The 18,106-nt window shown below is 41.9% G+C and overlaps 1 protein-coding gene across 8 annotated transcripts in view; it reads right to left on the minus strand.

Annotated features, from left to right (window-relative positions):
- Positions 1-18,106, minus strand: part of LOC101742101 (uncharacterized) — a 166,735-nt gene extending 148,629 nt beyond the window's left edge. For 5 of the 8 annotated variants that reach the window (XM_062674229.1, XM_062674226.1, XM_038018076.2 and 2 more), the window contains exon 1: positions 17,775-18,094. The gene's annotated coding sequence lies outside the window, so the exon portion shown is untranslated. Of the gene's footprint in view, positions 1-17,774 lie in introns of all 8 variants that reach the window. The other 3 variants (XM_038018077.2, XM_062674228.1, XM_038018074.2) reach the window with 3 other exon arrangements.

The following is an 18,106-nucleotide window of genomic DNA, read 5'->3' on the forward strand; positions in this document are numbered from 1 at the left end:
AGGAGACACTATCACGAAGAGTTGAGATTTCACTCTTGAGTTCAAGAATAGTGTCCCTGAAACAAGCAACAGCTTCCTGGACTTCCGCGCGCACTATACTCCTGACCTGTTCCAAAGGGACAACCTGTAATTCAGGTCCCTCACGTTCCCTGGATCCAGTACGCAACGGTCTCATCGTAACATTGGATGTATCAGGTGCTCGAGGCCTCACATTGCCTCGGACAGGAGTGTCATCATTAACAGTGCGTGATCTAGTCGCACAATTAAGACATATCCATGTAGACTTAATTTCTGAATCCGGCGTCCAATCCTTTTTTGCAGGAAGAACACAGCCGATATGATAATAATTTCTACACACTGTACACACCAAGGTTGACTTCTTATTGTCACGAGTATTGACCACTTTATTACAGCAGGTGTACTCCATAATAAATTATAAATTACGAGATTAGATTCAAAGTAATATGAAGGCAATGTATAATTTAGCAGGTGAGTTCAGTTAATTGTTGGAGCAACAGGGCGACGACCAAACGCAGGTCCAGCGACGCAAGTTCACGCCCGGCCACACGAGTACTTTTTTGAATGTTTGTAATTTCTTCGACTCGACACACTCAAAGCGCACACGCGTGTCAAGCAAACAAGCACCCACAGGCAGGCTCAAGCGAGAAGCAGCCACAATAAGAAAGCTAAGGCGTATCTTACCAAGCTTCTATCTCTGTTACACCGCCCAAAAGGTGGAGTCAGCTGTTATACGTATATAAATTTCAATCCGAATTAATTCAACAGGATAATCAATAAAATTGTAATGAAAATTGAGAATTCAACTCATATTTCTCGTTAGGTCACAAACGACTTACACGATTAAGCCAATAACATCGTCTCATCGAAATCAAATGCACATGTTTGACTGATTTGTGTAATAAATAACTTATAACAACCATGATGTCTATTTCTGTCGAGCATTTGTTCTAATTTGGAGGTCAGAACTAAGTTTAATACTAATAGAATTAAAAATAGTAGGCATTCAAGGGTTGCGACAATCACGTAATGTCCATGGGTTCTGGTAAACACCATGAGGTAATTTGCCCGTCTACAGCAAAACAATAACGAAGCTTTACGTTTCGATCAGTGTGCTTAGTGCGAGTTTTTTAACGATCTCGATAGCGTAAAAGTTAGCTCTTATTTGTATAGAATGGCACCGTTTGCCTGCGTTTACCGTTAGGGGCGCTGTTCCAACTGCATACAAAATTGTGTTAACTTTTACGCTATCGACAACGTTAAAAAACTCGCACTAAGCACACTGTATTATAAGAATTTCCGAGCCCGCTGTCCTATACAGCAACACGTCAATCACAAAATCGATCCCAACACAACACAACGCGGGTAAACATCTTGAAATAATACGTGTATTCATAAAGTATTTTATAAAGAGCAACGTTACGCAATACATTCTACGTACCTACGTGATGTATTGATACGTGACGTGTGGGCGTGTTACACGCTAATCACGTGTGATAATCAAATTTGATACTTAGTACACATTTAATCGAAGAGGCGGCCTGTAAATATGTTTGGCGTGATCATTAGTATTTATAATCTCTTTCATAAGGTGTACGGAGTGGCTAAAGAAGGAATAAAAAAATTATGCGCCTATTAGTATTATTCGATAGCCTGTAACTTTTCAATCGCTTAAGGAGAAGGTTAAAAGTTCAGTTAAAAATGATTTGGCACGCAATCATCGCATGTTGCACGGACGACGCACACACAATAAAATTGATTCATAAATCATTTTATCAATAGACACATGAATGGAAAAACGGTTCAGCGATATATATTTTTTTAAACTTGTTACCGGCGATACTTTGTATCATCACTACGATAAAGTTGGGCCGAGAGAACAGCGATTTAAGGAAAACAGGCCGAAGATTCCGCTATTTCATAAACGATTTAAAATTAAGTTTGTTTTTTTGTTATTTGAGTCGACTATTATCAAAGCCGGCAATGTGACTTTTGGACAATTATTGGTAAATCAGAAAAACGAATTATTGACTTTGTATTCCATTGGCAGTCACAAAACTCTTCGGAACGACATCTTAGATAAATAACAGGTTAAGTATTAACCTTTATTTAATGCAGGTTTTGAACCGTATTCTTTGAAGGAGACGATTATATTCAAATCAATCTGTATTGACATATCAATAACATTTTTTTGTCCAAATGCACAGATTGCCACCTTTGATAATAGACGACTCATTTGTAAGAAATTGATTCCCTCGAATTTTAACGTCAAACATGAATTTAGTATTCAAGTTGTAATTGCTGGACACAGCATTTAAGATGGTTCAGTTATTATGGAGATTAGTGTGCACAAAAGTAGACATAATAGGCATATTTAAGTTTGAATATCTATATATTAATACGTGAAGCAAAAACTTTTTATCTACGAATATTGCGCGGACAGAGGAGTATGAAATTTTCCACACTTATAGAGAATATAGAGAAGTGCACAATGCTAATATTTTTTTTAAATTATGCATAAAAGATACATTAAATCAATATAGAAAACATTACACACACACTACATACCATGTATTTGACGCACACACGCATGCATACTATTTATTGTCAAACTTTTGTTCTTGACGTCTGTTGTCAAATTGAGATTAAATATTGTTTGTCTTTGTTAATATTTTTTATAGTGTACCCTTGGCGAAATTTGTGATTATAGAAGTATAAAATACAATCATAATAGTGTACAAACTTACAATTCCAATTAATTATAGTCGAATTTCGACTACTGCGGGACCTCTAGTTTTAATTAATTTATTTAATTTTTTACTTACAGTGTGATGTTTATTCGCTGTTTACTAAAATAAAACAACGTTTATTACATCGCTATTTCTGTCTGACGACACTTCGGATCGCATGACTAAAGCTTAAGTATAACGTGTACTAAAGTAATCGCATCCCTAACTTGTGTACCTACAAGCCTAAACGTAATCATCGCCCATGCATATTGTCAACGGAAGGCCTAGGGAATTAATTAAACAAACTTGCATGTGTTATATAGGAGGTTCACTACTGAACAATTATAACAGTCGATGACGATTGTTGAGTTATAAAAAGACCGGTCCGAATACATTTTTAATCTAATTTAAGCGAGATCGCTGGTTCCATGGCCGCTCGCATTGCGTAGGATTTTAGCGTTAATCCGTCAGTGTCAACATTTGATGAATCGATCCATTCGTTGTATTAAACCGTATAACGATACTGGCAATGGCAAACGTGGACGCAAATTATTAAGCATTTACGTTCCCGACTGCCGATGTTTGATAGAGATTACAAATGCGCACACTTTTACTGGTGGTAGGACCTCTTGTGAGCCCGCGCGGGTAGGTACCACCACCCTGCCTGTTTCTGCCGAGAAGCAGTAATGCGTTTCGGTTTGAAGGGTGAGGCAGCCGTTGTAACTATACTGAGACCTTAGAACTTAATCTCAAAGTGAGTGGCACATTTACGTTGTAGATGTATATGGGCTCTAGTAAACACTTAACCCCAGGTGGGCTGTGAGCTCGTCCACCCATCTATGTAATAAACAGGAAAAAAACGCCGCATTCCAATGCAAATTTACCAGTACCTCAAAGTGAACAGGATCATTCAATCGGTGGCGTGTGTGGCTCCTGTAATATCCTAACTTCAGAGCAGTCGGCCCATCGACGCAAATAAAATAGCTGACTTAGCGGCTTCACGTGTATACCTCTCGCGCCGTCGCACGTTCAAGATTGGGTTCGTTTCATCAATTTCCTTTTCAGTTTTTAAGCCAGAAGATAATTGGCCCTACGTGATACGTTTGTCCGATTTTATTATTCAGAAGATAGGATATTCGAACCCAAAACTTATTTGTGGCCAGAGTGTAAGTCTGTGTGTAAGTAATGGTTCTACTAAAAATTGACGTGTGCTCAGTATCGACCTGTGTGTGGTGTTCATTATCGAACTATCCACGATTCCACCAGACCAAAATTAAAACCTATGATTGAATATACTTTCTAAAATGCGTACGAAAACGTGTACACGAACGTCATCAGATACAACTTATAAGACTTCTAGAATGAAACAAAAACCGTAGCCTGTGAAAGCTACTCCGGATGGGGCAAGAAAGCCAGGTGTTTTTTATACGCAGGTGCCCACGGAATACATGGAATAACCATAAAATGGATTGTACTACTTGTTGTTCGAGCCTAATTTTCTCTTGTTCTTTATTAGCTTACGTAGGAAGATGGAATTATTTAAAATGGTGATAGGGCGTGTTCTATGCTCTCATAAGTTGGTAGTACTGTCTTGTCTGTTCCTGACAGAAAGAACATATTATATCTGCGGAAGCTGATCGATAAGTTCATAAACCGACATATTTTTTCTCGTTATGTTAACGTAATCTTTTTGGCTGCGGACTGAAGGATAACGCTAACCACGTTACTTACAGATCTTTCCGAAAAATAATTGAGCCAAATTTCTGAGCAGAAACAACTTTACGGCTCGAACTTAATTCACCATTAAGTTTAATAATGAATTTAAGGCCCGTTGCTTTGCTACACACCCTTTTACTATTGAAAAAGATGGTTACCCTCAAAGGTTAATTACAATCACTTTTGATGTAATTACGAGGAATCTTTTAGGCTATGAAATCTTATCATTTATTTTATGAGGTCAATCGAGCAGGCCAACTGTCCTTAACCAATTGACAAAAATATTATAAATCAAATACTGTAAAATACTGTATTAAAGGTTAAGGCAATGTTTTTGCGTTTACATGCTTATCGAGATGTTTGTTCCTTTTGTCAAAGAGAATTAATTGTTTAACGTAAAAACCATGTTAGTCGAGTTGCAAACAATAAATGTATAATTTCTATTATATAAGATAAATACAATATAATTACAGTATACTTTTATTTTTTGATCGTAGTAATATAGAAAATATTTACACTAATATATTCATTGATCTCCTTGACTTTTGAAAAGGGAAAAGTATTTGAAGGACATGGACACATTTGAAGCCCACAAACCTTAGTCAGAATCATGTCACTATTTTTATTATTGTTCTAAGCAGACTTACGACTTACCCGATGGTAAGTAGTCACTTTCGCTGATAGACATCGGTATGCCAGAGACACAACTCTTTTCAAACCTCATTTGATAAAAACCATTTCATAGCGTTTGAAAAACACCGTTGAGGTGAGTTCATTCCAAATTAGGTACCAGCAGTATGTATGATCTCAGCTCCATTGTCAAGCGATCCGATCGTTGGATCCCATGGCATGTATTCACGAACAATATCTTGCCTGCCAGTTGGTCCATAATATTCAGCAAGACACAAACCGCATGCCTTACTTTCAAGTTAACTAAGTCATTCGACCAACCATTCCTCCGTTGATCTACAAACAGATCGTTCTTGTCTCTTATCACGGTTATCAAAAACGCATGCCTTTCTTTTTACGCCATGACGTGTATTTTCAATCAACCCTTCAACATTAAAGACACTCAAACTGATAGGTCCCATCTAAGTATTGCAAGAGATGAAAAACAATAAAAGTACTGGCGTTTTTTAAATACTTCATTGGTTCGTTATAGGCACGACGTTGCGCGTATGCCCCAATAATATATAATTATCGTTAGCTTGTATCTGCGCGGAAATGTTTTTTGATAAGATACAATGAGAAATGAAATGTGTGTCGTATTTACCATAAGTGCAAACATTCAGTTGAGGGTAGTTTTGCAAAACCTGAGGGTAGTTGTGCATATTTTAACGTACTTACTTATTATATTGCAATTAATTTTACGATGTTTAATTATTTTTTCCTATCTATACTGATAGCTTTGAGAGGCTGTATCAGCGTTACCCTAGCGTGTAGGTGAGCTCTCGGGGCTCAAACCAGGAGGTGTTGCTAACAATGGTCCTCCAAGAACGGTGCTTCGCACAGTTTACCACCGGTCGGAAACGCGACCTACTGAAAAGTTATATAAGATATAGTCGTTACAGAAAGCAACTGAGACCTTATATTTCAAAAAAGATGGCAGTATTCACAATCTAGGTCACAAAATATAATAGACCTGTCGCACCTACGATTACAGTCTCCAAAAAAAAAAAAGCATCGTCCTTTTTTTTTTTTTTTATGATTGAAAGTTTACTGGTGGCCCAAAGGCCTTTCCAGTTTCACCAGGACAGGTGGGCGAGCAAAGGCTCAGCCAAGAGGGGTGGGATTTGCTAACAACTGCCCGAGCGCCTCCGAAGGAGACCTAACAACTCAAGAGCAATTGTTTCGCGAATGAATCTACTACCGGATCGGAATCGCGACCCGCTGAGAAGATCCGGCGAGAAACTCAGCGGGCTGATGCATGGGTTAGGTTGCACGTCGACCTCTTTGTCGAGTTCGACGAGTACGGTTACCGGGGTCCCTAAGCCTGCCCCTAGTATTAGAGCTGAAGGCATCTAATGCAAAGGTTATTGGATCTGATGGATCCGTAAGGACGTGTCTAGGGCGTCGACGGTGACTGGCTCCTGCATGATCAGGATTCGGGGAGTAGTCAGCGGCGGCAACGATAAGGCGATTATCATGACGCATAGCCTTATCGAAGTATCGTTCCGACGCTGACTTCATGTATTTCCGAATTGATTCGAGGCCCAGGTCGTCGTGTAGGTCAACGTTCCTCACGAACCACGGAGCCCCGACAGCTAACCTGCAAAAGCGGGATTGTAGGGATTGGAGGGTGTCTATGTGTGTGCGGGCCGCGTGAGCGAACACCACACTCGCGTAAGTCATGACGGGCCTTATGCAAGTTTTGTAAAGTGTCACCTTGTTCCGAAGGGACATTTTACTCCGCTTACAGATCATGGGGTAGAGTCTACCGAGAATAAACGCGGCACGGTCACGGACTGATTTTATATGCGGGCGGAATGTCATCGATGCATCCAGGCTAACGCCCAGGTACTTGACCTTCCTGGCCCAGGGTATGGGTTGTCTAAAGAGAGTAATCGGGGGTGTGAGATTCCTCCTCCTAATCCGGGAGGAAATCCGTGTGGAGCTTCCCCTCTGAAATAGCACCGCAGTACTTTTCGCTGGGTTGATGTCTATGCGCCATTTTCGGAACCACTGTCCTAGGGCTAGGGCTGCGCTCTGAAGCTTCTTCGCGATTAGGGACTTATTTCTACTAGAATAGTAAACAGTCGTGTCGTCGGCGAATAAAGCTAAATGGGTCGGCGGCGACCGGGGAATATCGTTGACGAATAAGCTAAATAGGAGGGGTGAGAGGACAGAGCCTTGCGGGACTCCAGCTGTGAGAGGTCGTGGGGAGGAGCGGGTTCCCTCGACTCGATATCGAAAAGAGCGGTTCGACAAGAAGTCCCGTATGATGAGCACGAGACTATCCGGCACGCCCATGTTGAATAGTTTGAAAATCAAACCATTGTGCCAGACTTTGTCGAACGCTTTTGCGACGTCGAAGAAGAGAGCTCCCGTGTATAACGGTTTTGGTCGATTAAGCCCCACAAGAATGTGCTCCGTGAGGCGGTGCACCTGTTGAACGCATGAGTGATTTGTACGGAATCCGAATTGTTCATCGATAAGAATGCCCTTGGATGAGACGAAGTCTCTGAGGCGTTTGTAGAGCAGACGCTCATACAGTTTGCCTAGAGACATGAGGAGGCTAATCGGGCGGTAGCTCGTCGGATGATTTTTTGGTTTACCGGGTTTATGTATGCCGATAACGTCCGCTTCTTTCCACACCGCGGGAAAGATACAGTTCGCCATAGCGGCATTGAAAATAGATGCCAACATCACGATGAGTTGGACGGGTAGAAGTTTAATAACGCGGTTGGATATACCGTCGGAACCGGGAGCCTTGCGAGGACGTAGGTCTTTGATCAAGTCTTTAACTTCCATCGGGGTGACGGGTGGTAACGCATCAGAGGGTGGCAAGGAGGCTCTGCGTTCTACCTCACTGTCTACTAATTCTACATGAACAGGGTCCACGGATTGAGTGCTGGGCGTGCACTGGGTTTGCAATGTATCGGCCAGCAGCTCTGCTTTTTCGTCATCATCGAACGCCGCGAGTCGGCCTGAGGGGCCTACGAGGGGGGGCATAGTTACTACCGTATCCGATTTGAGAGTACGAGCTAAGCGGTAGTAAGACCTTTGGGAGGGCGCGAGTCCTTCTAAGAAATCAGACCATCTGGCATCTCGGACTTCGGCGATGCGAGACTTTACGTCGCGTTGTAGGGCACGCATTCGAATACGATTTTCCGCGGTAGGATACCTGTCGTAGGCGCGTATCGAGGCGTTCTTAGCTCTAAGGAGTTCCCTAATATCGTCGGACAATTTGAAGCGGTGAAGGAAGTCCTCCGCTACAACTTGTTTCGATGACCTATCTAATGTCGAGGTGATGTGTGACGTTAAGATGTCTATGGCTTCAGCGGTATCCTGAGGAGACGGGATAGAGTCCGGGTTAAACGGGAGCGATGGTGGATCAGATTCAGCCAGGCTGATGCCCAGCGTGTGCCAATCCACCACAGTCCTCGTGACGGGAACGGAATCGGGAGCGCGACCGAGCTTCATAACGACGGGACGGTGGTCTGAATCTAACTCTGAAACTACTTCGATCGAGTGTAAGCGCAGAGTTACGTTTTTTAATAACGCTATGTCGAGTATATCCGGGCGATGCGCGATATTTAGCGGGTAGTGAGTCGGGGTTAGCGGAGCGACGATATCGAAGGCGAGATCATCGACTAACGCGTCAAGCCGCCTGCCATTCGGGGTTGTGGTGTGTGAGTTCCACCTGATGTGTTTACAATTTAGGTCGCCCGCCAGAATGACAGAGCTCCCCATACCGAGCAGCGCCTCGATATCACTGCTTAGAACGATCTTATCCGGTGGAAGATAAACGGACGCGATAACGATCGGCGCGTGTCCCGTCAGTGAGATTCGGCACACTGATGCTTCGATATTAGCGAGCGCGGGAGGATCGAGCGGGACGCAATGCAGGGCTCTTCTATAGTAAATGACGGTACCACCACCACGGGCAGAGAGCCTGTCGTTCCTGACCATGTTATAGTTCGCGATTTTAGGGTCACGGCGCGCGGGCTTAAGTAGGGTCTCCTGCACTAAAAAGATATCAATTTGGTGGTCACGCAAAAAGTCAGAAACCTGATCACGTTGATTTGCGAGACCGTAAGCGTTAAAAAATCCTATCGTTACGGATAGGGGTTTTATTCTACTTATATACGCCATTGATTACCGGCGGAGTGAGGGGAGGACGTACGTATTTAATGACGCGTATACGTCGGCGTATTCCTGCACAACGGCGATAAAGTGTTGTGCAGTGGAGGCAGCGCGAATGGCGTCGCCCAAAGCGTTAACGCGCTCAAAGTTGATCGACTGAAAGAAGTCGATCGCTAAAGCGAGATTGTCGGACGCGGTCGGAGGGCAAGTCGCGGGAGAGGGACGAGTCGCGGGGGCGGGACGAATCGCGGAGGAGGGAGTTGTAGCCGTGTTCGTGTACGGCAGCGGTTTTGCCCAGGCCGAGACACTGGGCACCGCCGCCGGAACGAACGCTGGCTTAGCCTGCGACGCAGAGGGTGCCGAGGCTTTGATGTCTGGGCCGGAAGCTCGGAGGCGGTTTTGGCGGGCGACGCGGCGATTTATTTTAGGGGCTCGGGGGCAACCACGGTAATTCGCGGGGTGACCCTGTGTTCGACACAGGACGCAGCTAGGCGGTTCCGTCGCGGTTTTTTGGTCGCGAGCGCAGAGGGCCGTGGCGTGATCGCCCAAACACTTAACACATCGGGGCCGCGCGTGACAGTTACGGGAAGAGTGCCCGTACAATTGACAGTTATGGCACTGGCTAGGAGTGCCTTTTTTATGGGGGGCTTCGACAGCGATACCAGAGAGCCTACAGACGGTCTGTGTGTTAAAGATTTTCTTACCCTCGGGGGTAGGCTGGAGAGCGACTAGAACCATATTATATGGCTCCCTACCGCGACCGGTGTGCATACGGTGCACAGAATTCACTGGTAGGCCTTGTTCTAACAGGTCGGCTTTTACGAGCTCTACATCTAACTCTTTAGGGATTCCGCGTATTACAACGCGGAGTTAGCGCTCCTCCTGGAGCGTATACGTATGGAAACTTATACGCTCCTTACGGAGGTAAGAAGAGAGGGCCCTATGGTCGTCGGGTGTTTGAACCTTAATTTGAATGCCGTTCGCGAGGTTACGGGCATTCGTGAAATTTATATTTTTGGCCTTAAGGGCCAGGCAAACTCGATCCCAAGCTGCCTTCTCCTGAAGGATAACCGGGGGAGGGGTCTGGGTTTTATTTTGTGCCACCGGACGCGGCGACGGAGTGGCACGGGCTGGGGGCGCAACGGGAGTCTGAGGGCGGGGGCGCGACGCGTTCACGGCTTTGCTAATTTTAGCGGCCGCGGGAGCTCGAGACTCCGCGGCACGCTTCTTACCCTTCTGTACCAGGGTGAATCCATCCGTCGATGAGGCGGGGGCGAGGTCGACCTCCATGTCCGAGTCAGAGTCGGAGCACGAGGAGGCGGGTGCAGGCGACCTACGAGCAAGTGTAGGTGTTTTAGAGGGCGCGACGGAGGCCGCGGATGATCGCTCAGCTGAAACGATGGTCACGGCGGACGACGCAGCAGCTTTTCTCGCCAGTATAGGCGACACGGGAGCGGCAGGCACGACAGAGGCTGCGGTGCTCAATGCAGAAGCTCTGCACGCAGGTACAGGCGACGCAGGAGCAGCGAGCGCGGCGGAGTCCTCGAGAGGGCTCGCAGTGTGATTGGCCTTGAAGGCCAAAAACTCCGAGGCGAGCTGTGGGTGGCGAAGTCGGAGGAATTCCGCGAATACAGCGTCCATGATCGCTGAGTACCCAGGTGGGGCGGCCCCGGGTCTTGAAAACACTCGCCTTGCGGCGAGGCCCCAACTTCTCGGACCTGAGCGGTTCTATTGAACACAGGTGGCAATGCGGCGCGATTACTACAGGACAAAGAAAAAGCACAACAAAACAGAAATTACGAAAAGAAACAAAACAAATAAATACTTGCAGGAAACCACTTTGTCGGCAGATGTACCACGAACACAGAAACAACAAAAGGAAACAAAACAAATAAAAACTTCCAGAAAGAGCACTTAGTCGGCAGATGTACCACAAACACAGGCCGCGCGAACAATGGCCGGGCTAACAAAAGCCGGGCGAACAAAGACCGGGCGATCGAGTGGACGATGAGCACGTCCGCACGTGACGGGTGCCTCTATCGGAATGAAGCATCGTCCTCTGCAAGAGCTTCCCTTTGTACATTAAAATACTGAAACCCATTGCTCCTAACATTGCAATTTAATCTATTTTAGACTAAAAGACAACACGTTTAAAAATAATATATCCCCGACACGACATTTCGTGACGAGAGTGCGCCCGACATCAGACGAGACGCAACCACGTTCGCCTATCACGACTAGTAAATCTTGAAAGTTTGTCATGGCCAAGAGATTTAGTTTTTTTTTTTTTCCTACCTAAGCTGATAGCCTTAGGGGCTATTTCAGCGTAACCCTAACGTTTGTAGGTGAGCTCACGGGGCTCAAACCTGATGACGTTGCTAACACGAACCCTAGCAAGAGCCGTGCTTCGCAGAATCTACCACCGGATCGGAAACACGACCCACTGAGAAGATCCGGCGAGAAACTCAGTGGGCTGTGTCTGAGAGTTAAGAGATTTAGAATTAGTTGGCTCAAGGACTAAAAATCTATTTTCTGTCGGCGTAGGGAGGAAGACCTTACAGCTGTGAATATTTAACCTGTTGACGAGGTAGACGGCGATCCATCTACATTGACCGAAATCCTCTTTTAACGACCTTTTTTCGTCCTACCTAAGCTGATAGCCTTGAGAGGCTATATCAGCGTAACCTTAACTAGTAGGTGAGCTCACGGGGCTCGAACCTGAAGCTTTAACGACCGCCTTACCAGCACTGCAGGGAGTGTCGGCGGCACATTTAAAAACGAATGAGACAATCTTTGGGAAAAAATGTCGCTTAAGCGAATTGGATTAGTATATCATACACTATTAAAAATATGCATTTCAACGACAAACACTTTAGAAGCGTGTTATATATTATTTTTAAATAACTAATGCAATTCAGTAAATCCATAAAATTTAATCTCCATAATATAATATTATGATTGAAGCGGATTGTTAATATAACTTGAAGGCGTCGTGGCCTAAAAGATAAGACGTTCGGTGCATTCGTGTTGCGCGATGCACCGGTGTTCGAATCCCAGGCGGGTACCAATTTTACTAATGAAATACGTACTTACTCAACAAATGTTCACGATTGACTTCCACGGTGAAGGAATAAAACATCGTGTAATAAAAATCAAACCCGCAAAATTATAATTTGCTTAATTACTGGTGGTAGGAGCTCTAGTGAGTCCGCGCGGGTATATACCACCACCCTGCCTATTTCTGCCGTGAAGCAGTAATGCGTTTCGGTTTGAAGGGCGGGGCAGCCGTTGTAACTATACTTGAGACCTTAGAACTTATATCTCAAGGTGGTTGGCGCATTTATGTTATAGATGTCTATGGGCTCCAATAAAAAACTTGAGAACAAGTGGGCTGTGAGCTCGTCCACCCAGCTAAGCAATAAAATAAAATAAAATAGCAATCGGTGTGAATATTATTCAAATGTTATAATAATATACGATATTATGTAGTTTATATTACAATCGACAACAATATAAAGACTATTTGCATATTCTTTTGGTTGTTGCTAAAACAATTTATCTTCATTTATGTTTACCTTCTATCAGGAACAATCGTGAGCGTGTTGTATATGAAGCTTGTTGCAAACATTCAGTTGCCGATTTGCAGCGGGAGAAACGAAATAATAATATAATATTGTTTTCGCACGAATGTAGCTCAACCGCAGTGAACACTATTCCATACGTTTAACAAACCATAAAACGATTTAATGAACATCAACAGGCCACTTTTTGAAACAACGTAGGCTATCGGGTGAAACAAAAATGGTTTTTTTTTCAATAAACAAAATTTGACAAAATTCGATTTTTATAAAAAAATATCGAGTTTTTTTTCCTACCTAGCCGAGAGCCTTGAGAGGCTATTTCAGCTTAACCTTAACTAATAGGTGAGCTCACGGGGCTCAAACCTGACGACGTTGCTAACACGAACCCTAGCAAGAGCAGTGCTTCGCAGAATCTACCGCCGGATCGGAAACGCGACCCACTGAGAAGATCCGGCGAGAAACTCAGTGGGCTGTCTCTGTGGGTTAATTTACTCGCCCAGCCCTTCATCGCAAGCGACGGGTTCGACGAGAACGATGACCGGCTGAAACAACGTGAGATATCGGGTAAAACAAAAATGGTTTTCTTTTCTGTCAACAGAATTCGACAAAATTCGATTTTTATAAAAAAAATATCGAATAGTTATTCACATAATGTATGTATTAGTTTTTAAGTTTTTACTAAACTAATTGCTAATTGCTTAAGTACAGTCTCGCTCAATTGTAATAATTTTAAAACGAATGAATTTAATTTTTATGGTGGCAGACATACCTTGAACCTGTGAGGGTAGATACGGCCACCGGCGAAGAAGGAGTCGTTATATAATACCATTCAAACTTCGATCTCACGTATCAGGGTGGATGGCGGAATCTACGTAATGCTTACGGACTCAGGTGGGCTGTGCGCTCTTTCACTCAATACGCCAAAATATTAAAAATCAGTAACTTCATCATCGATCACTCCACAACCACTGTCATAATAATTAACTCGATATTTGTCAAGGTATCTATCTATATATATAAAAATGAATTGCTGTTCGTTAGTCTCGCTAAAACTCGAGAACGGCTGGACCGATTTGGCTAATTTTGGTCTTAAATTATTTGTGGAAGTCCAGAGAAGGTTTAAATTAGTTTAAAAGGTAAATAAATATGAAAATTCTCGGAATTAAACAAAAATGAAAATTTTGTTTTTCCTTTGATGTGTCCCCCGTCGGACGGATTCCTTTTGTTTGTTTTAAGTTTATTTTATATAGCGACCCGCCCTCGCTTCGCTTCGGAAACATTAAAACACACATGAAACCAAAAAAATAAAATAATTTTTTTTTTAAAAAGTAGCCTATGTTCATCAGGGACAATGTCGGCTTCTAATGGAAAAAGAATTTTTCAAATCGGTCCAGTAGTTTCGGAGCCTATTCGAAACAAACAAACAAACAAATCTTTCCTCTTTATAATATTAGTATAGACAAAAGTTCAGTTCTTTTATTTGTCGATTGAGGCACTACGAAATCTGCCGGGTCAGCTATACTTGATCATTATTATCAAGCCCTTTTTTTTTTTTTGCTGGCAGCAACAAATTCTATATCAAGAGATTCCTCACATTAATCAGAAATAATACATTCGCAACCTAAACACGCATTCAACACACTGTACAACCGATGACTAAATTACAACAGTCCATTAGGCACTAAAACATGTTTACATAATACATAACTGACGGCTAAAACACAAGCGTCTGAGTACAGTCGAAACAGTGTAAACAATAATGTTTATTACAAAACCCAATTTATTACACAGAGAATCTGATTTAGAAGCGTTCGGGAGCTAATAGATAAGTTCGGGTGCATATTGTACGATGGCGCAGTCCCATACCCGCCGGAAGGGACGGAGTCAACATTTTGCAAGCCTCCCAAAATGCCGGAAACTAAACGGATCACTCATCCTCTTCGAACTCTCCCGTTGACAGAGACCATGAAACTTACTAGAATGAGCTGTATCTACAGAACTATGACAAGATCGTATTCAAGACGAGTTTCATTTTAATATGGGATGTCCCTGCTTGATTATATACATTAATTACGAAAAAATTTCAATCGTTGCATTCAAATAGTATCTACATTAGTCGTAAAATGTTTATCATTTTCACCTTTTAATAAAGGTGACAATAATTTGTAAAGATAACTTGTGTAAATAATATGAAGTGTGTAGTGCTTAGTGGGAACAGTACGTCATCTTTCTTTCACGATGCTTTAGTGGCAGTACCGTCATGAATGTATGATATCTATAGTCTTTATATTATTTGATAACAGACGTCGTAACTAATTTATTTACTATTAATTAAAGTATAATCTTTAAATGGGAGAACTTTGCAAGCTATAGAACGCAGATATACAAATTTACTTTGGATTTATTTTGGAATAGAGCATCCGTGGCTCGTAATAGAGCATAGAGGCGTGTCGTGAACCCGCACGTGGGTGGATAGCATCAGTCTGCGTGAAGCAGTAATGCGTTTCGGTTTGAAGGGCGGGGCAGCTGTTGTAACGATACTGAGCCCTTTCAACTTATATCTCAAGGTGGATGGTGCATTTGCGTTGTAGATGTCTATGGGCTCCGGTAACCACTTAACACCAGGTGGGCTGTGAGCTTGTCCACCCATCTAAGCAATAAAAAATAAAATCATGTCTAAAGGTGGGTGGTGGCATTTAAATTGTTAATGTCAATAGGCTCCCATAACCACTTAACACCAGGTGGATCGAAAAAACTTTGTATGTTAATATGGATTCATTCGACGAATTCTGATCAGAGGTATTGTAATTCTTTAAAGTTCTAACTTTAAAATTGTGATTTTCGGCAAATTACTCCTACTACCAGATGATAATTTATCAAAAGAAATCAGTACTTATACAAACTTATATTATTTGTTTCTAGCTATTTTTTGTAAAGCTATTTTAAATAAGTAAATAAAGCTCAACATGCTTTAGTAGGGGAATAAGGTAAGATTAAAATTCTATCTTCAAAAGTTACTTTTATGACAAAATATTTCATAAATTAATTCATATATTCTATTAAGCCATTGTGGTCTAACGATTGGATAATGCTTCGTGTATTTATCTCGAGCTGTGTAAATGTGTTGGTGTCCAGACCTCACAGGTAGCTACCAGTTTTTCTATTTAAATATATAGTCCAAACATGTTCACAAATGACTTCCACGTTGAAAGAATAAAAACACACAATTTAAACCAAAAATGTCTCATATACAATTGAGACAACAACCTAAAGTTTCAATATGGGTATGCGGCATTCACTTTGTGATGTTTTTTGTTTCTGATAATTTTGGCCTGAGACGATCACTAACAAAGAGCTGTGGAGGATCACCAAGCAGACACCAATGGAGAAGGAGATCATTACGCGAAAGTGGCATTGGATTGGTCACATATTGAGAAAGCCCGATACCCACCTATTTAAGAGAAGACTGACCTGGAAAGTGTCTGTCAAAAGGAAAAGAGGCCATCCCAGTTTCGGTGGAGCAGGAGTTAGGCGTCTTGGGAATGACGTGGGAGGAGCTAGAGCAGGCTGCCCAAGACCGATGTTAATGGAAGGATTTGATTCGAGCCCTACACCTCAGCAGAGAGTACTAGGGAAGAGAGAAGAAGAGATATTGTGTGATATAAGGTTACAATTCTACAAAGAGAAAATCTTTCACTGAGAGGTGAACGGAGTGCTCTATCAAGGTAGCAGCGTCAAATCAGCAAAAAAGCTACAAATTTTGCATAATTTCATATTGAATTTTGCTGATTTGACGCTGCTACCTTGATAGAGCTTGAACGGAGAGCAAGAAAGAAAGACTTCTAAATCATGTGTGCTTGACAGAACGGCGAACCTAAATTTTACATAGCGTATTTGTGTAAGATTTTTTCAGACACAAAAACCACCTCAACCATTAACAAAATACTTATTTATTTTGAAAATTAGTTAAGTTAATTATATCTAATTCATATTCAAATAGAAAATTAATTCTTGTGTTGCAGACTTTGATTATTTACTAAAATGTAGATAGGGACATTTACATTGATGCCTTCAACAATAGTACCACTGCAACTTAGATCGTTTTGGAGATATATCATTGAATACCAAACATATTTTTTGGTTTTACAAAATTATAGATTCTATTTTTATATTGTAGAAACTGTTGAATATGTTTAGTCTTTACAGATACATATACCGATTGATAATAACATTAGTTTTTCTAATTATTAAATGTTAGTTCATATTAATGATAGCCACTTAGTTTGTTTAACAAAAAAAATTTTTTTTTCTAAGCATTGAAATGTTCTAGGATTTCCACCAGCATATTTTTAAAAATTAATACAATTAATGTTTGTTTTTTTTAACTACTTATGTGCTGATTGCTAAGTAACAGAAAAGTAATTAGTTACATTTATTTTTTAAGTTTGAGATGTTTCATAGTTAGAACATCCTTTAACTAAAAGGCTATTTGCACAAAACTTATAATTCTAAAATCGCAAAACACGAAATTAACAACAAAAAAATGTCCAATATTTTTATTACGTATTGACCAGCTCCTGCTGTAAAGTTACGTCAAAGGCCCAAAAATCGATGTTTGGTCTAACAAAGATTTTTTTAAGCAAAACAAAAAAGTCAACTTCAGGAAATGTTAGCAAAACATCTGTTCTATTGCTAAGTCTCGATAATTACACAAGATATCGTCTATCTATGCGGTTGTACGTAGGCTCTTCTACTCAAAGAACCGTGACTAAGCCGCAGATGTGCCCTCCAGCTGGTGTACCGGTGACCCGGCGCCTCCGACAACCAGCCACGCCAACAAACCAACCGAAACCAAATAGGTTACAAAAGACACTAAGTTTGGCCCTAAAAATTTAAAATTTGGTACCAAGACACACATACTCACATGTAACAACGTTTATCATCCAACAACGAGTGTCATGACGAACCAAACTGTTGTATCACTGAATAAATAATCACTATTCAACAAGGAACATTTTTTCGTAATGAAATTCCAACTGATGATTGCACTAAATGATTTTTTTTACACGTTTAACTAATATAATATTGCACAAAAACCTTTAATAAACACATGCACAGAACAATGGTTGTATTTAACGTTATTATCACAAATATAAACGAAATATCACACACGGATAACACTTTTCTGATTGTCCTTGCGCCCACATAAATGGGCGGCCATCTTGCGTTCGCCCGGATGGGGAGGTAATGTTACCA

The sequence above is a fragment of the Bombyx mori genome, chromosome 20 (assembly GCF_030269925.1).
Source record: "Bombyx mori chromosome 20, ASM3026992v2".
NCBI classification, from domain to species: domain Eukaryota; kingdom Metazoa; phylum Arthropoda; class Insecta; order Lepidoptera; family Bombycidae; genus Bombyx; species Bombyx mori.